The 14,323-nt window shown below is 38.0% G+C and overlaps 1 protein-coding gene across 1 annotated transcript in view; it reads left to right on the top strand.

Annotated features, from left to right (window-relative positions):
- Positions 1-14,323, top strand: part of LOC5573643 (neural cell adhesion molecule 1-B) — a 1,425,452-nt gene that overhangs the window by 1,410,306 nt on the left and 823 nt on the right.

Raw genomic sequence — 14,323 nt, 5'->3', positions numbered from 1 at the left:
GTTGTTTACGTTTCGGACTTAGTCGTTTTTTCCATCATTTTTTCATCTTCGCATTTCTTTCATCAGCATGCTGATGGTGACGATTTTCCACGGTAGGAAGATAGAATAATACGATCCGTGGGTATCTGCAGTGGATTTGACCTCTCCTCGCAGCAAACTTTCACGAAATTAAGAATGATTCGAAAAAAGTACTAAGTCCAAACTGTAAACAACAGGACCAGTACCTGTCAAAATTGATGCGTGACGTCACAGTGCAGTGGAGTATTATAGTAACTTTCCATTTCAGGTATCAGAAGGCCGGCTCCAGAGGCACGTTCCCCGCCATTTGGGAGATTTGTGCCATCGCCATATTTGAGCCTATTTCATCATCTACCCGATGGAAGAGGAAAGGGAAGGGAAAGATGGGAGGAATTAGGAGTGGGATCCCTTGAAGAGGGAAGATCGCATAAGCGAAATGAGAGCATGTAGCTCCATACCACAATGCGTTCGAACAGCGCCCTAATAGACCAATCCAGTTGCCTGCGTAGTAGTGCAATGTTGACAACATTTTCTTTGTTTGCTGTGAGAACTGTCACAACATTGCTTTTGTTTGCTGTGAGTATCCAAATATAAACAGAATTGCTGCAAAACAATCACTTCCTTGTTGACCTGCCGTTGACTGAAAGCTCAATGACGTCAAACAAACATCGATGCGTTTTCATTCTGAGGAAATCGACTTGTGTAAGATTGATTGTGCGTTGGTATTCGTGGTAGTTTGCTTGGGGATCTCTATAAGAGCAATGCAAAACGCATGAGCGTAAAGAGAGCCTATAGCTCATTACCACAGCTGGTTAAAAATAACAGAATGTCATGAAGATTCAGGTCTCTGAAATCAGTTTCACTTAATAAGTGTTTACCAAGTAATTGAAATCGTCCACTCGTCCCGCGAAGGGAGTTGTGAGGAACATTTCCTATAAGCAAAGTGACAAGCAGTTGTGAGATCACTCGAAGCAAGGACAATTGTGTCCCAATTCACCGTGGAAATGGAAACATCGAGATCACTAAGATTTCCAATGGACGGAGAGAATCCATGAAATTTGGTCATAACTAATTCCCAGTTTGTGGAATATAACAAATGCAAAGTCTGCGAATTTACATTCATATGTTCATATAGAGATGTAGCGATGATCAGATAATGATTCATCATCTGATACATGCCAATTCGTCAACTCGTGACTGATTCTCTTCGAGCAGAGCATTATGTCTAACACTTCTTCTCTAGCAGATACCATGAAGGTGCGGCGATTTCCTATAATAAGTAATCCAAGATTTGAACTACTTATGCATTCCATCAGACTGGAGCTTCTCAAATTGATATCTGAGCTGCTCCAGATCATGTGATGAATATCAGCAACACTGCCCACAATCAGCAGAAGGCCTTTTCATAGGCAATGGACGACAACTCGTTTGAAATCATCCATATGGGATGATTCATCATGTGGTAAATACACCATAAAACGAAAGACGTATTTCCTATTGAGGTCATCAACAGAAATATCAATTGTGACAGCACATACAGTGCTGTTCTGAATAATAGCAGCGCATGTCGATTTTCATACAAAATGCTCAACTTTGACATGCTGTAGTTTTGTTCCCTTTCAAGCAATCGAGTTGAAATTTTTTCCACAGAACTACAAATATGCCCAATTTTGTAAACACAAAATTTCAAAGTTTTCTAAGCCCCTGCCGGAAAGTGAGATACTAGGTGAAATTGTTCGAAAAAATAGCAGTTTTAAAAATTTGAATTTCGGCTTGACATTATAGTTTTAAATTGTATATCACTTATCATTGGAACAATCTCCTCCTACTTATCAAACCTGCACTTTAACCGAAAATGTTTTAATATTTGTAGAAGAAAAATTTTAAAATGAAAAACTGCTATTTTTTTGAAAAATTTCACCTAGTGTCTCACTTTTCGGCAGGGACTCAGAAAAAAACTGAAATTTTGTAGTTACAAAATTGATCATAGTTGTAGTTCTGTGGAGAAAATTTCAGCTCGATTGCTTGAAAGGGAACAAAACTACAGCATGTCAAAGTTGAGCATTTTGTATGAAAATCGACATGCGCTGCTATTATTCAGAACAACACTGTACATCTCTGGTAGTTGACTCAGAAATTAGTGTAGCAACGATTGCTTTATTAACGAGCACGCATGCACAAGGCATGGAACGCGAGATTGCCATTTCATGTTTCTGAAAGTAGCAAAAACTGGGTCCACAAGGTTACCTAGATAAAAGTTCACAAAAGTAAGTTTTTTGGACTAGCGCCACTTGAACTGCTCCATTTGCATGAGTCTACAAAGATTGATCGTTGCTGATATTTTATGCTGAAGATTTTTCTAACTAAGCTATCCTAACCGTAGCCACTACCCAAACTAGGCAGGATTAAGCTTTTCACAATCTCAGCACGGAAAAGACCAGCAGCGAAAAAAACAGATCGGTATCTCTAAAAAGTCGCCAAAGGCGAAAAGCACAGAATACACTGTGTAAAACGCAAAATGCGAAACCATTAAGGTGAAAATTTAAACGTAATTTCAACGTATTAATAATCCCACCCTTATTTAGCCTCAGGGTTGAGACTGAAGAAGGGCAGCCGATTATCTCGGAGAAACACAAGGTCACCTACACCATTGCTCCGGGTAGCACAGGAAGGGCATAATACTGTAGAGGGCGCCCTGGTACTCCACAGGCTCCGTTTGCGGTTAGGTTTTATTTAGACCCCTCTTAACATTCATTCTTAGGCACGGTAAGCTTAAAGCCACATGAATTAGGGTTCACCTGTGAGGTGGATTTTTACCACCGGAACAGGCAGTCCGTAGTGTTAATTCTTAGCCAATTGAAACAACCGCTACCGACACTACACGGCTATCTAGGCTGATCGGGAAAAGGAAGTTAACATTGATGATTAACTCCTGCCGTGCCCAAACAGCCCGAAAAGTCAGTCAACGGGTAAAATTTGTATTACCTCTGTTGTGCACAAAACATTTGCCAACGTTTGTCCTACCCATGGTTTCCAACGTGGACGCGCCTCTGAAATTAACACACTTTGTTTGAAAATGGTGTGGAAAAACATGAAGTTTATGAAAACCCATATACAAAAATAAAGGTATAACAGTCTTTAAATGAAAATTCAATCCGACTGACAACATAAAAACGTGAATTGTGTTCAATTTTACATTCTTTGCTGTAAATAGAAGCAAAATTATATATCTGTGCGATGCGCTGTGAGAGATTTCGCCATTATAGCGCTTTTTCTATTAAGTAAAATTATTCTCAATTATGCTTCCTAGCGTTTTGACGGATTCTAGAAAATTTTTCAGTCGGTAAATGCATTTCTTTTTCTGTATATCAAAATTGATGTAGATCAAAATGATGGATCTATCTAAGATAAAAAATAAATTTACTAAACTTTTCAATATACAATGTTGTCCTCACAAAAGTTGTCTTAAATGCCGTTTTAAATAAGTTTTTTTTTTTAAAGACATAACTTCATTTCCTTTCAATATATTTTTTATAATAACCCCTCAGTGGCTTTTAAAACAAATCTATTTGGATTTTACAGTTCAAGAATGTTCTAGGAGTGTTTAGATATCGTTGAAATACAAAATATAGCAGTTTATGTAGTAATTTTGGGCATTTTCGTTTCGTAGCTAAACAAGAGGAAAAAAGATGCAGATCATTGTATACACATTTGAAAGTAGTTCTAGACTATAAGATTATGTTAAAATGATCATATTCTTGATATGTGTGATCTTATGTCCAAACCATGGAGTAAAGTGGGGCAAAAGTAGGTTTTTAAGATTTCTAGCTCAATTCAAAACAAAACGTATAAATGTCATAGAGGTTCGAATGTAATTCAAGTAAGAAACTTTCAATCCAAATATTTTAAAAATCTATATTTAGAAAAGTTGTGGCTATTTGTTCTTTTTTAACGTGAAAACTATATTTCTCTGGCGAACTTTTATTGTATGGAATGAAATAAAAATCGAATATTTTTCCATTTTTTATGTAAAGGCGTTTCTATGCTTATCATAAGGATGCTTAGAGGTTTTTGCATAAATGCTTGGAAACAAATTTTGGCCATTGGGGGCCTTCCTTAGCCGAGTGGTTAGAGTCCGCGGCTACAAAGCAAAGCCATGCTGAAGGTGTCCGGGTTCGATTCCCGGTCGGTCCAGGATCTTTTCAGAATGGAAACTTCCTTGACTTCCCTGGGCATAGAGTATAATCGTACCTGCCACACGATATACGAATGCAAAAATGGCAACTTTGGCAAAGCTCTCAGTTAATAACTGTGAAGTGCTCATAAGAACACTAAGCTGAGAAGCAGGCTCTTTCCCAGTGAGGACGTTAATGCCAAGAAGAAGAAGATGGAGCGAAAGTTCGAATCAGCGGGGAAAAAGTTCGACTTATATAATACCTCGCGGAAAAAATAGAAATTGCCTATAATTCTTATACTACCTTCAAATTTTGCGATAGTGGCCTGATCGTGCAGAAAAAGTCACTAAAATTTCACATTTTCACTTAATTTTGCGAACAACGGCTATTTTTGGATATATTACAATTAACCTTGTTCTGAAGTTTTTTTTATGAAAAGTTAGTGTGTCTGTCATAAAAGTGTCGATATTTTGTGTTTCAGCCACCTTATTCTGTTGGACGCATAGAGTTGGCACTAATAATATAGGCCTTTTCATGTGACAGATCCGTCTATGCATTTGTTTACATCGGTGGAGGACCGGTGCTAACACGGGCCTGTCATTTTCATAGAAGAACTGTCAAAGTGCTTCCCGATCAGCTGATTTGAGACGTCATGTGAATAGGCCTATAGTGTAAATCAATATCAACTGTCAAACAGTGAAAGGCTTTAGGTAATTAATTGCAATAAATCATTGTTCAAATGTGCACTCTTCTCTACATGCGTCAATCCATCTACCTATTCTCCATTTTTCATCCCTCAGACAGGCATCTTGCATCTCGAGACTGCAAAGGATCGTAGGTTACTTCCCATATTGAATTAGACCAACAATGCATCACGTGCATTCATTTCCACATCAACAACCATGTTTGGCACATGGTACAAAACATGAAAGTTTAATGGCTCTAAAATATCAATGAAATTCGAGTCAAAGCAAAGTTCTCCACCTCCTTCAGGTGACCTCCTTTCTCCCTACAGAAGTTCAGTTTGCTGCATCACAACCTTCGGAACATTCAGCACCGGCTTCTAGAAGTAGATTTTCCTCTGCAGAGGACGCACTCCGCAAGACGTAGGAAAATTGATACCTTCCGATGTGTTGTACAAGTAGCAAAACAGCAATAACAGCTTCGACAACTGAAAAGTCAGAAGAGCATGGTTCGAATGAGACTCCATCGGTTGCTGGCTCCTATATCGGAAATGTTTTCGAGTTGGGTCTGGTATACATACACCCATTGTCGTTTCTTGGCTCCTATCGAGTCGAAGCTACAACTACGTCACTCTCCCGTCTTATCCTTGAATGGGTTGTTGAAGTTCAATGTGGCATGGAACACCACCATTCTGAAGATATTGTTCGTTTGCTCCTTGTAGGAAAAATAATAAACGAAAATACATTTGTTAGAATGTCAGCAGCTTGCTCGAAGTCCACCCTCAACAATTGTCGTAACACCAAGACAGACAACTGGACTCAATTCCTTTGATTCAAGTACGGTGACAGAATAGTTTTGTTGTTCAGCAGGTTCTTTTCTATCACAACAAAGTCTAAAACAAGCAGCAAACATCTATACTGCAAATACGGCAATCGATTTGGAGAGAACCCTCACTGTTTTTAATTGTTGGTTGGGAATGGCTAAATGGCTGAAGACGTTGTCCGTGTCTTAAAAAAAAAGAAAAAAAAGAAAAAAAAGTGGGATTTGTGGCCGTGCGGTTAATGTCGTCAGACAATGAGCGCATCGTGTCATGGGGTGTGGGTTCGATTCCTGCTGCAGCCATTGAAACTTTTCGTCAGGAATGTTTCTCGGCTGTACCATTGGAGCATGCTTGTCCGTTGTCTAGTGTTAAGTCTGTGCAGCTAAATGGCTGAAGACGTTGTCCGCGTCCGTTGTTCCCTTAGAAAATGATTATATCGCTGTGAAATCTCGGTCAAAATTGTATGGCGAACAGAATAAAAAAAATGAAAGAAACATTGTAGGGGAAGGAGTAGTAAAATGATTACCTTAAAGATATCATCTTGTTTATAATAGAAAAAAACGATGAATTTGCATAGTTCTATAGCACAACATACAAAAAATAGTAATATTATCTAAAGCTGCGACACAAACTCAAACTAAGATAGCTAAATTTTCGCATATTATAGGGTGTCCCAGATAGTATGGGTACGACTTTGATAACGAGAATCACAATATTTTTTCAAACAGATAAATAATTTTATATTTTTGTATATTTTAGCATAGTAAAAATCTTAAAAATTGCAAGTTTTTCTCTCCACACACGATAACTTCACAAAATTATGGTTTTTTAGGTATTTTCAATATAAATAAAATTATTTCATTTCAAATTTACTTATGTCCAATGTCTATGCTTTTAGACATGCAATAAAAATTTTAGGTTTTTTTCATGTTTTATTAGATATGTACGGATTTGATTTTGACACTTTCAAAAATCGACCACAGCTGAAATCAGATTTTTAGTTTCTATTCACATTTCATATACTTAAGTTTATAATTTCCAATAAAATAAGTGATAGTCCGATCATTTATCGTATCGGCAATGATAAATATATATTTTTTTTAGATTTTTATTGTACGTATCTTTTGACCCAACACTAATTTTATACAACAAAGTCGCTCAGGAATAACGCGATTTGCGCAAAACTGATAAGAAGACCTTCCAGAAATGTAACACAACCAACAAACAGGTTGCGAAAAAATCGCTCAAAATTCATAATCTACTCTTGATATGTAAAAGAATAAAATGTGTGAAAATCAGGTTTTTATCTGAATTAGTCTCGAAATGACAGTATGGTAAAGTCGTGCTCATATATTCTGGGAGAACGGATTCAAACGGAATTCTATAGAATAAATAACTTCAATTTCTTTCTGGAATTATTTCAGAATTTCTCTAGGCAATTGTGTTATAATTTTTATTATTTTAACTACTAATCATTAAAAATTATAACATACTTTTTTAGAAAAAACGCACTAACGGAATAACGACTTTTGCAGTCAGCTATTTTTACTTTTTAGGGGAAGGGTATTCAATTTCGGCAGATAGAGATATGTTTGCCAAATTAAGTGTAATTGTGGTAACATTGTGCTAAAAGATTATATAGACGACGGCACTTGAACCCACAATTCCCTAGCCGAATCGACAACCCGTGCGATTATATGGGGATGTAGGTACAATAGTGTTGTGTTTTTTTTCACACCGACTGTACTCAATGCCGGCAGATAGAGATATGACGAGGGATAAGTGTGATATACTGGACTATTAAGATTGTAGGGCTAGGGGATGCTACAAAGGTCATTATCCAAATACTTCAGTTTAGCGTAGCGTAGCTGTAATACAGTCAAACCTCCATGAGTCGATATTGAAGGGACCGTCGACTCATGGAAATATCGAGTAATGGAACAGAAATCCTTCGGAAGCTGTTTCGTGGGGCCATCATAGTAGCCACGAAATTTGGTTTTTAGAATGGTTCCATGAGTCGATATCGAGTCATGGAACATCGACTCATAGAGGTTTAACTGTATAATTGGTAATGCGTCCGTGTACAGAATGGAAAATGTGGGCTACATAATCTTTTAGTACAATGTTACCACAACGATAACACTTGATTTGGCAAACATAACTCTATCTGTCGATATTGAATACCTTTCCCCTAAAAAGTAAGTTTTTAAGAGCCAGTTCGCGAGAACCGCAACCCCCTTTCCAAGGGAAGTTGTATTGATGTTCTCCGATCAGGCTGAAATTTTCAGGGATCGTTCTTCTGTATAAAAGAAGATATATTGCAAAATATTAGATTTTTATATTAGGGAGAAGTGGGACAAAATGACTCTCAATAATTTCATGTCACTAAACATGCAAAATCACAAAAACTGATATAACTTTAGTAAAAGTACACGGATTATGTTGAAATTTGGCATGATTACTCTACGCTATATAAACTTCAAGATAAGCATGGTATATGAATTTTGAAAGTACTTCAAATCGAGAAAAACAAGTTTTACAAAAAAAAATTTGTGATTTTCAAATCGAATTTTTTTTTGCCAACCGAACTAGGTCAAAAAACTAAATATGACGTTTTGTAGGGCAACTCATGGGCTTTCATTTGAGGTGTAATCCAAATATGCCGTATCACAAATTTTCGAAACAAAAATTATTTTCGGGGTTGTGTTTGAACTTGAGCCATTTTGTGAGTACCGCAACCCCCTTGCCTAGAGAGGTTGTATTGATGTTCTCCGATCGAGCTGAAATTCACAGGAGTTGTTTTCCTACATAAAAGAAGATATTTCGCAAAATTTAATATTTTTATATTAGGGGGAAGTGGCACAAAATAACCACTAATGTTATATATATCAACTGTTATCACACACAAGAGGGTCCATAATACGCATTTCCAGGTGGGTCCATAATAGGCTCGTCGGCAGCGAGCCGGATTACATGGGAATCAAATGGAGGGTCCATAATACGCAACGTCACATTTGTAAACAATTCTATTATGGACCCCGGGAGGGTCCATAATAGGCATTCGGACAACAGTTTTTCAAATGCATATTTCGCTGAAAAAATCGAATGATTTTGTATATTTCATAGACGTACTATGAAGTAAAGACATTGAATTTGTTGTTAGACTCCACAAAACGTATATGCGTCTGAGATATCATTGCGGAAAAGCGTCAAGAATTAATTTCAGCTACTAAGGGGTCCATTACTAGCATTGAAACCCTAATTCCAGCTTCATTTTCGCAAAATTTACAAGTAGAAAGTAGGCGTTATGAAGCATTGCATTTGCCACCGAAAAGTGAATCTTGTAGGAGACTTTTATAGAAGCCTAAGGTAACTTTACTCTTAAATATTCACTATAAAAATGACTATGGAAAGTAAGACGCGACGCTGAGATCGATCATTAGAGTTCACTTGCTAGGTTCAAGAAATTGTTGAACAGACAAGGAAAATGACTTTTTTCTTTAAGGATATATGAACGTAATCTATTATATAAATAAAAATGGAGTGGTGTTTGTATGTCACGAAATGGCTTGAGAACGGTCCAACGGATTGCCGCAAGATTTTCACTGTTGCACTCCTTAAGGGATACGACGTGTTCGTGCGAAGAAAAAGTTCAGGAAAGTCGCCGGATTTATCGGGAAAACGGGAGAAGACTAAGGTGTAATTTGTATGGGGGATTTCTTGACGTTTTCGAACAGCCTACTTGATGGCAAAACGAAGTTTGCCGGGACCACTAGTGACCAATAAATACTTCTAACAATAAAAAATGAAAATAACTAGAACTACTACGAAACAGCCTAATTTTGTTAAGACTTCACGACAATTGACATTTAAGCCTCTAATCTTACGTAAAAGACAGGAGTAATCAGAATAGCACTTAAATGTCAAATTATTCAAAACCATTTTGACTAGACAGTATTAGTAATGACACTACTACACTACTATTTCAAACAAATTCTGATGGAGCTGCTGATTTTCACAATGCTTCCTTTTCTCAGAAGCAAGGGAATATGGGTATTTTTCAAAAAACTATCACGTCACAATACTAATAAAAAAACAGTGTTCATGTGGGCACCATAGCCTAGTCCGTCTGGGTACAGGTATGTTCCGTTTTTATCACGTTCCGATTTTGTTACGTTCCGATTCCGTCAACAAATTATTCCGTTTTATCAACACACAAATTATTTTTTTTTATTTTCAAAATGTTTAGAATGTAAGCTAAATACTTATTTTGATGCAATTTGAATGCTTTTCAATTGCCTCATAGTTGAATTTTCAACATTATATTAATTTTGAGCACCTACGATATATGGTCGTTGTCAAGTCATGTATGATTCAATTAGATTTGACTCCTCCTTATCCACTTATCAGTTGGAGTTTTCAAACATAGCATGGTCTATTGGACAAGATTAACCCATCCTTCAACAATCGATATTTGCTCTGGCCACGTCCTAGAAACAACTGGTATTTGTGATTAGTTTAACACGTGCCTAAGAGAGTTGCAGAGACCTCTCTTTTCTCTAATTTTTATTTTCTATGAAAATTTGAATGAAAATAAAAAAAAATATTTGTTTGGTACGTGAGATATCTCAAACACCCTCTTCCCCCATAACCCATTACATGATTAATGGATGATTCCATATATGATCAGTTTTTTTTATAAGGGATACACTTGGGAATAAACTCAAGAATGACCGATTTTGCAAAATTTTTATTGAAAAATATAACTTTTGAACTGTTTGACCGATTTTCAATCTTTTGGGACGAAATGAGAGCTAAAATCTTTTACTTTTCCGGAAAAATATAAAATTTTACAAAAAATGTTTTTTACATGAAGAAAAATCAATAATTTTCGTGTTTTCGTGTTTTGAAGGCCTCGGGACCAAAGAGGCTATTGCTGTTCTCATTTTTTCTTGACAGTTCAGAAAATTTTACGATTACTGTCATATTTTCAGCGATGTATGTTTTTTAGTGTTTGAGATATATTTTTTTGAAAATAAAAAAAACAGTCATTTTTCATCGACACACACTGTAGGTCTCAGCACATTTGATTTTTTTATTTTAAAAAATATCATAACTTTTGAACAGCTTAACCGATTTCCAATATTTTTTATGGAATTAAAGCTTAAGATATCAACTTTTCAGAATAAGATATAAAACTTTGAAATTTGTTTTTTAAATAAATGGAAATTTCTAAAAGAAACTAGAATTTTTATATTTTTTCATATAATATAATATTTTTGTATTTTTTTTTTAGATTTTCAAATTTTGTCTGAAAAGTTAAAATCTTAATTCCATAAAAAAAATTGGAAATCGGGTGAGCTGTTCAAAAGTTATGATATTCAAAAAATCAAATGCGCTGAGATCTACAATGTGTGCCGATGAAAAATGATTGTTTTTTTTATTTTCCCAAAATTATATCTCAAAAACTAAAAAACATATATCGCTGAAAATTTGACAGTAAACGTAAAATTTCTGAACTTTCAAGAAAAAATGAGAACAGCAATAGCCCCTTTGGTCCCGAGGCCTTCAAAACATGAAAAAACAAAAAATATTAATTTTTCTTCATGTAAAAAACATTTTTTGTGAAATTTTATATTTTTCCTGAAAAGTCAAAGTTTTTAGCTCTCATTTCATTCCAAAAGATTGAAAATCGGTCAAACGGTTCAAAAGTTATTTTTTTTTTAAATAAATGCAAAATCGCGATTTTTTTTGGTCACCTTATTTCGGAAATGGTAAACCTAATACAAAAATCCAAAAACACGTGTATCCTTACCATTTAATTCCACTAGAGTTTGTATCCTTTGACAGATACGCGTATTTCGACCTCAACTGTAAGGCCGTCTTCAGTGTCTTGTACTAGACTCGACTTCGAAGTATATATGGTGGGCTAATGGATTATGCCCTCCCATGCCGGCAAGGTTGGGGAGGGAATTTCTATTGTTTTCTTCAAAAGAATTGTTGAGAGAATATTATTTTACTTTTTTACTCTACAATGCATAGGGTGCCGGTATCAATGGTTGTAATGTACCAGTAGATTGGACTATGGAATAAAACGTACATTTTTCGATAAAAACGACATGTGCTATTTTTAATGGATAGATCACCTCTAGTTTAGTCGATTTGCCAAATTTTAGCTTTTTATTTTATCAAAAAGTCATATAAATAATTAAGTTTACGCAAAAAATTTGCTTCCCTGCACTAGTAGTTGCCGTCGTGTTCCAGTAGTGGATCAACGGATGGAAGCACTTTTTAAAATGGATGTATAAAATGAAGAAAAGTCCTAGTGATGATCTTAATGCTTCATTCGAAAGATATTTGTTGCTGTTCCGAGGAAAAAATGTTAAACCTATGTAAAAATTTATCATTTTGTTTAAAATTCCTTGTATCATTCCAGAACGTCGACTATTAAAGCACTAGCGCAACTACTGGAACACGTGTACCAATAGCGGACTTACTCACACCTAGCCAGTTCGCAGTTCGCGAGTCTTTTTTTTCCCTTCTAAGCAATGGGGGGATAATCTGCTCAACAGACTCCGGACCGAGCTCCGTCTCCTGGCCCGTAGGCAGGCACGGCGCAGGTTCGCAATAGCTTGAGTCCACCAGTACGTCGGTGGTCTCCCATTCCTAGGGTGGACTTTTCTAGGCATGGTCGCATCGCATGCACGCGTAAGCACCGCTACCAGTTCGTCCCCGCTTAGGCCGAGTAGGTTACGCTCACGGCGGAGCGCCTCCCTAAGTACTTCCTCATTGAAATACGATGTCTTCCACCTACGAGGGCTTGGCCTTGACCTAGCCGCCTGCTGTTGTTGTAGTCGATACTGTAGCGAACCGCCAGGTGGTCGCTGTGAGTGTAGGCATTGTCTACCCTCCAGTTCGAACTACTCGTTAGGCCCAGGACTACAAAAAGTAACGTCGATAATCGACTCCACTCCGTTACGGCTAAAGGTACTTTTGGTACCAACATTAGCCAGATCGACATCTAACACGGCCAGTGCCTCTAGCAGGATTTGACCTCGCTGGTTCGTGTTACGGCTTCCCCATTCCACGGCCCAGGCATTGAAGTCACCCGCTATTACAACTGGCCTTCGCCCTGTCAGCGCGGTCGTCATACAGTCCAGCATCTGCGTGAACCGCTCGGTCGACCAACTCGGAGGCGCATAGCAGCTACAGAAGAGGACCCCGTTTACCTTGGCGATCACGAAGCCCTCGTAGGTAGTAGACACCAACTGCTGGACAAGGTATTTACCCGTTGTCCATATCGCTGCCATTTTTCCGGATCCATCCACGACCCAGTTGCCGTTGCCGGCGGGTACTCGGTATGGGTCCGATATGATGGCGATGTCCGTCCCCCACTCAGTAACTGACTGATACAGCAGTTGCTACAGCACCGCCGGGTGCTGCGATTGCTTGTTGTAAGCTTTCGCTTCCGCGCTTTTGGGGCTACCCGCGAAGACGAAGGGCTCCGTCTGGGTAGACTTCGGCACCTTCAATTCCACGGGCTCTGCCGCAGCCACAGTCGCCATAGATTCAGCATGGCTCTGCTTGGCCGCCAACATTGACTTACGAAGTCTGAACAGGGCCTGCTTGAGGTCCTTGCTGATGTTAGACTTCGAGGACGCAAAGTCAATTATGGAGTCGAGCTGCTGTGGAGCCACTTCCATCGCAGAGAGCCCATCTCTACTTTTATTGATGGCCCTCATCAACCACGCTCCATCCATAACTTCACCCGATGCGTTAGCCGGGGATGAAATATGGTTTCCAGCACTGGCACTACGTGCACTGCTGCCTCCTCCTGCTTCCGCTCTCCTCAACGGAGACCTAGCTAGCCCAGTTCTTGCGAAGGGGTTCGCTTCCCTACTACTGCTACTACCTGCACTACTACTATTGTTTTGATTTTAATTTGTACTCATTATTGAATCCCACGAGTAGCACGGGAAAAGAGGTCCACCACGCCAGAGCCCTGCATTAACGCGGTAAGGGACAAAATACTGTGAGGGGTGCCCAGGTGCCCCACAGGCTCCGTTAATGGCCGAACATCTTTTTCACCCCTTCGACCATTCATTCCTCAGCACGGTTTTTCGCTTGACACCTTGAATTGGGGTTACCCCGTTTGGTGGGCTCTTACCACCGGAACAGGTCATCCGTAGTTCTATTCTATACGCCGGAAACTACACAGCAAGTTCGCGAGTCTGTGATGTTTGTTATGCATTGGTATACACTCGTAAGCTGCTTCGTGATGCGATCTTTTCCACCACTGACCAATAGTGGCTCAAGCGATTTTATGTTAAAAAAATAGTTTTATCACTCTTTTTATATTTTTCCCATATAGTAGAGGTTAAAATCTTTCTGCTGACGCCAAAAGATCTCTGTTAAGGCTTTTCGTTATTTTGTTATGATTTTTTATGGCTTAGGTAGTCCACTAATGACACCGGCACCCTACAATTTAATCAAGCTTTATGATTATTTGGGACTCGAGAAATTTTAGTAGGTCGATTTTTTTAAAATCAAAACTACCCTTTTGTGATTTCATGAAATTGCCAACGTTCTAAACATATCGAACAGCCTATCTAAACAAAATGAAAAA

Source organism: Aedes aegypti, chromosome 2, assembly GCF_002204515.2.
Source record: "Aedes aegypti strain LVP_AGWG chromosome 2, AaegL5.0 Primary Assembly, whole genome shotgun sequence".
Classification (NCBI taxonomy): domain Eukaryota; kingdom Metazoa; phylum Arthropoda; class Insecta; order Diptera; family Culicidae; genus Aedes; species Aedes aegypti.
This window is presented reverse-complemented; position numbering and strand designations above follow the sequence as displayed.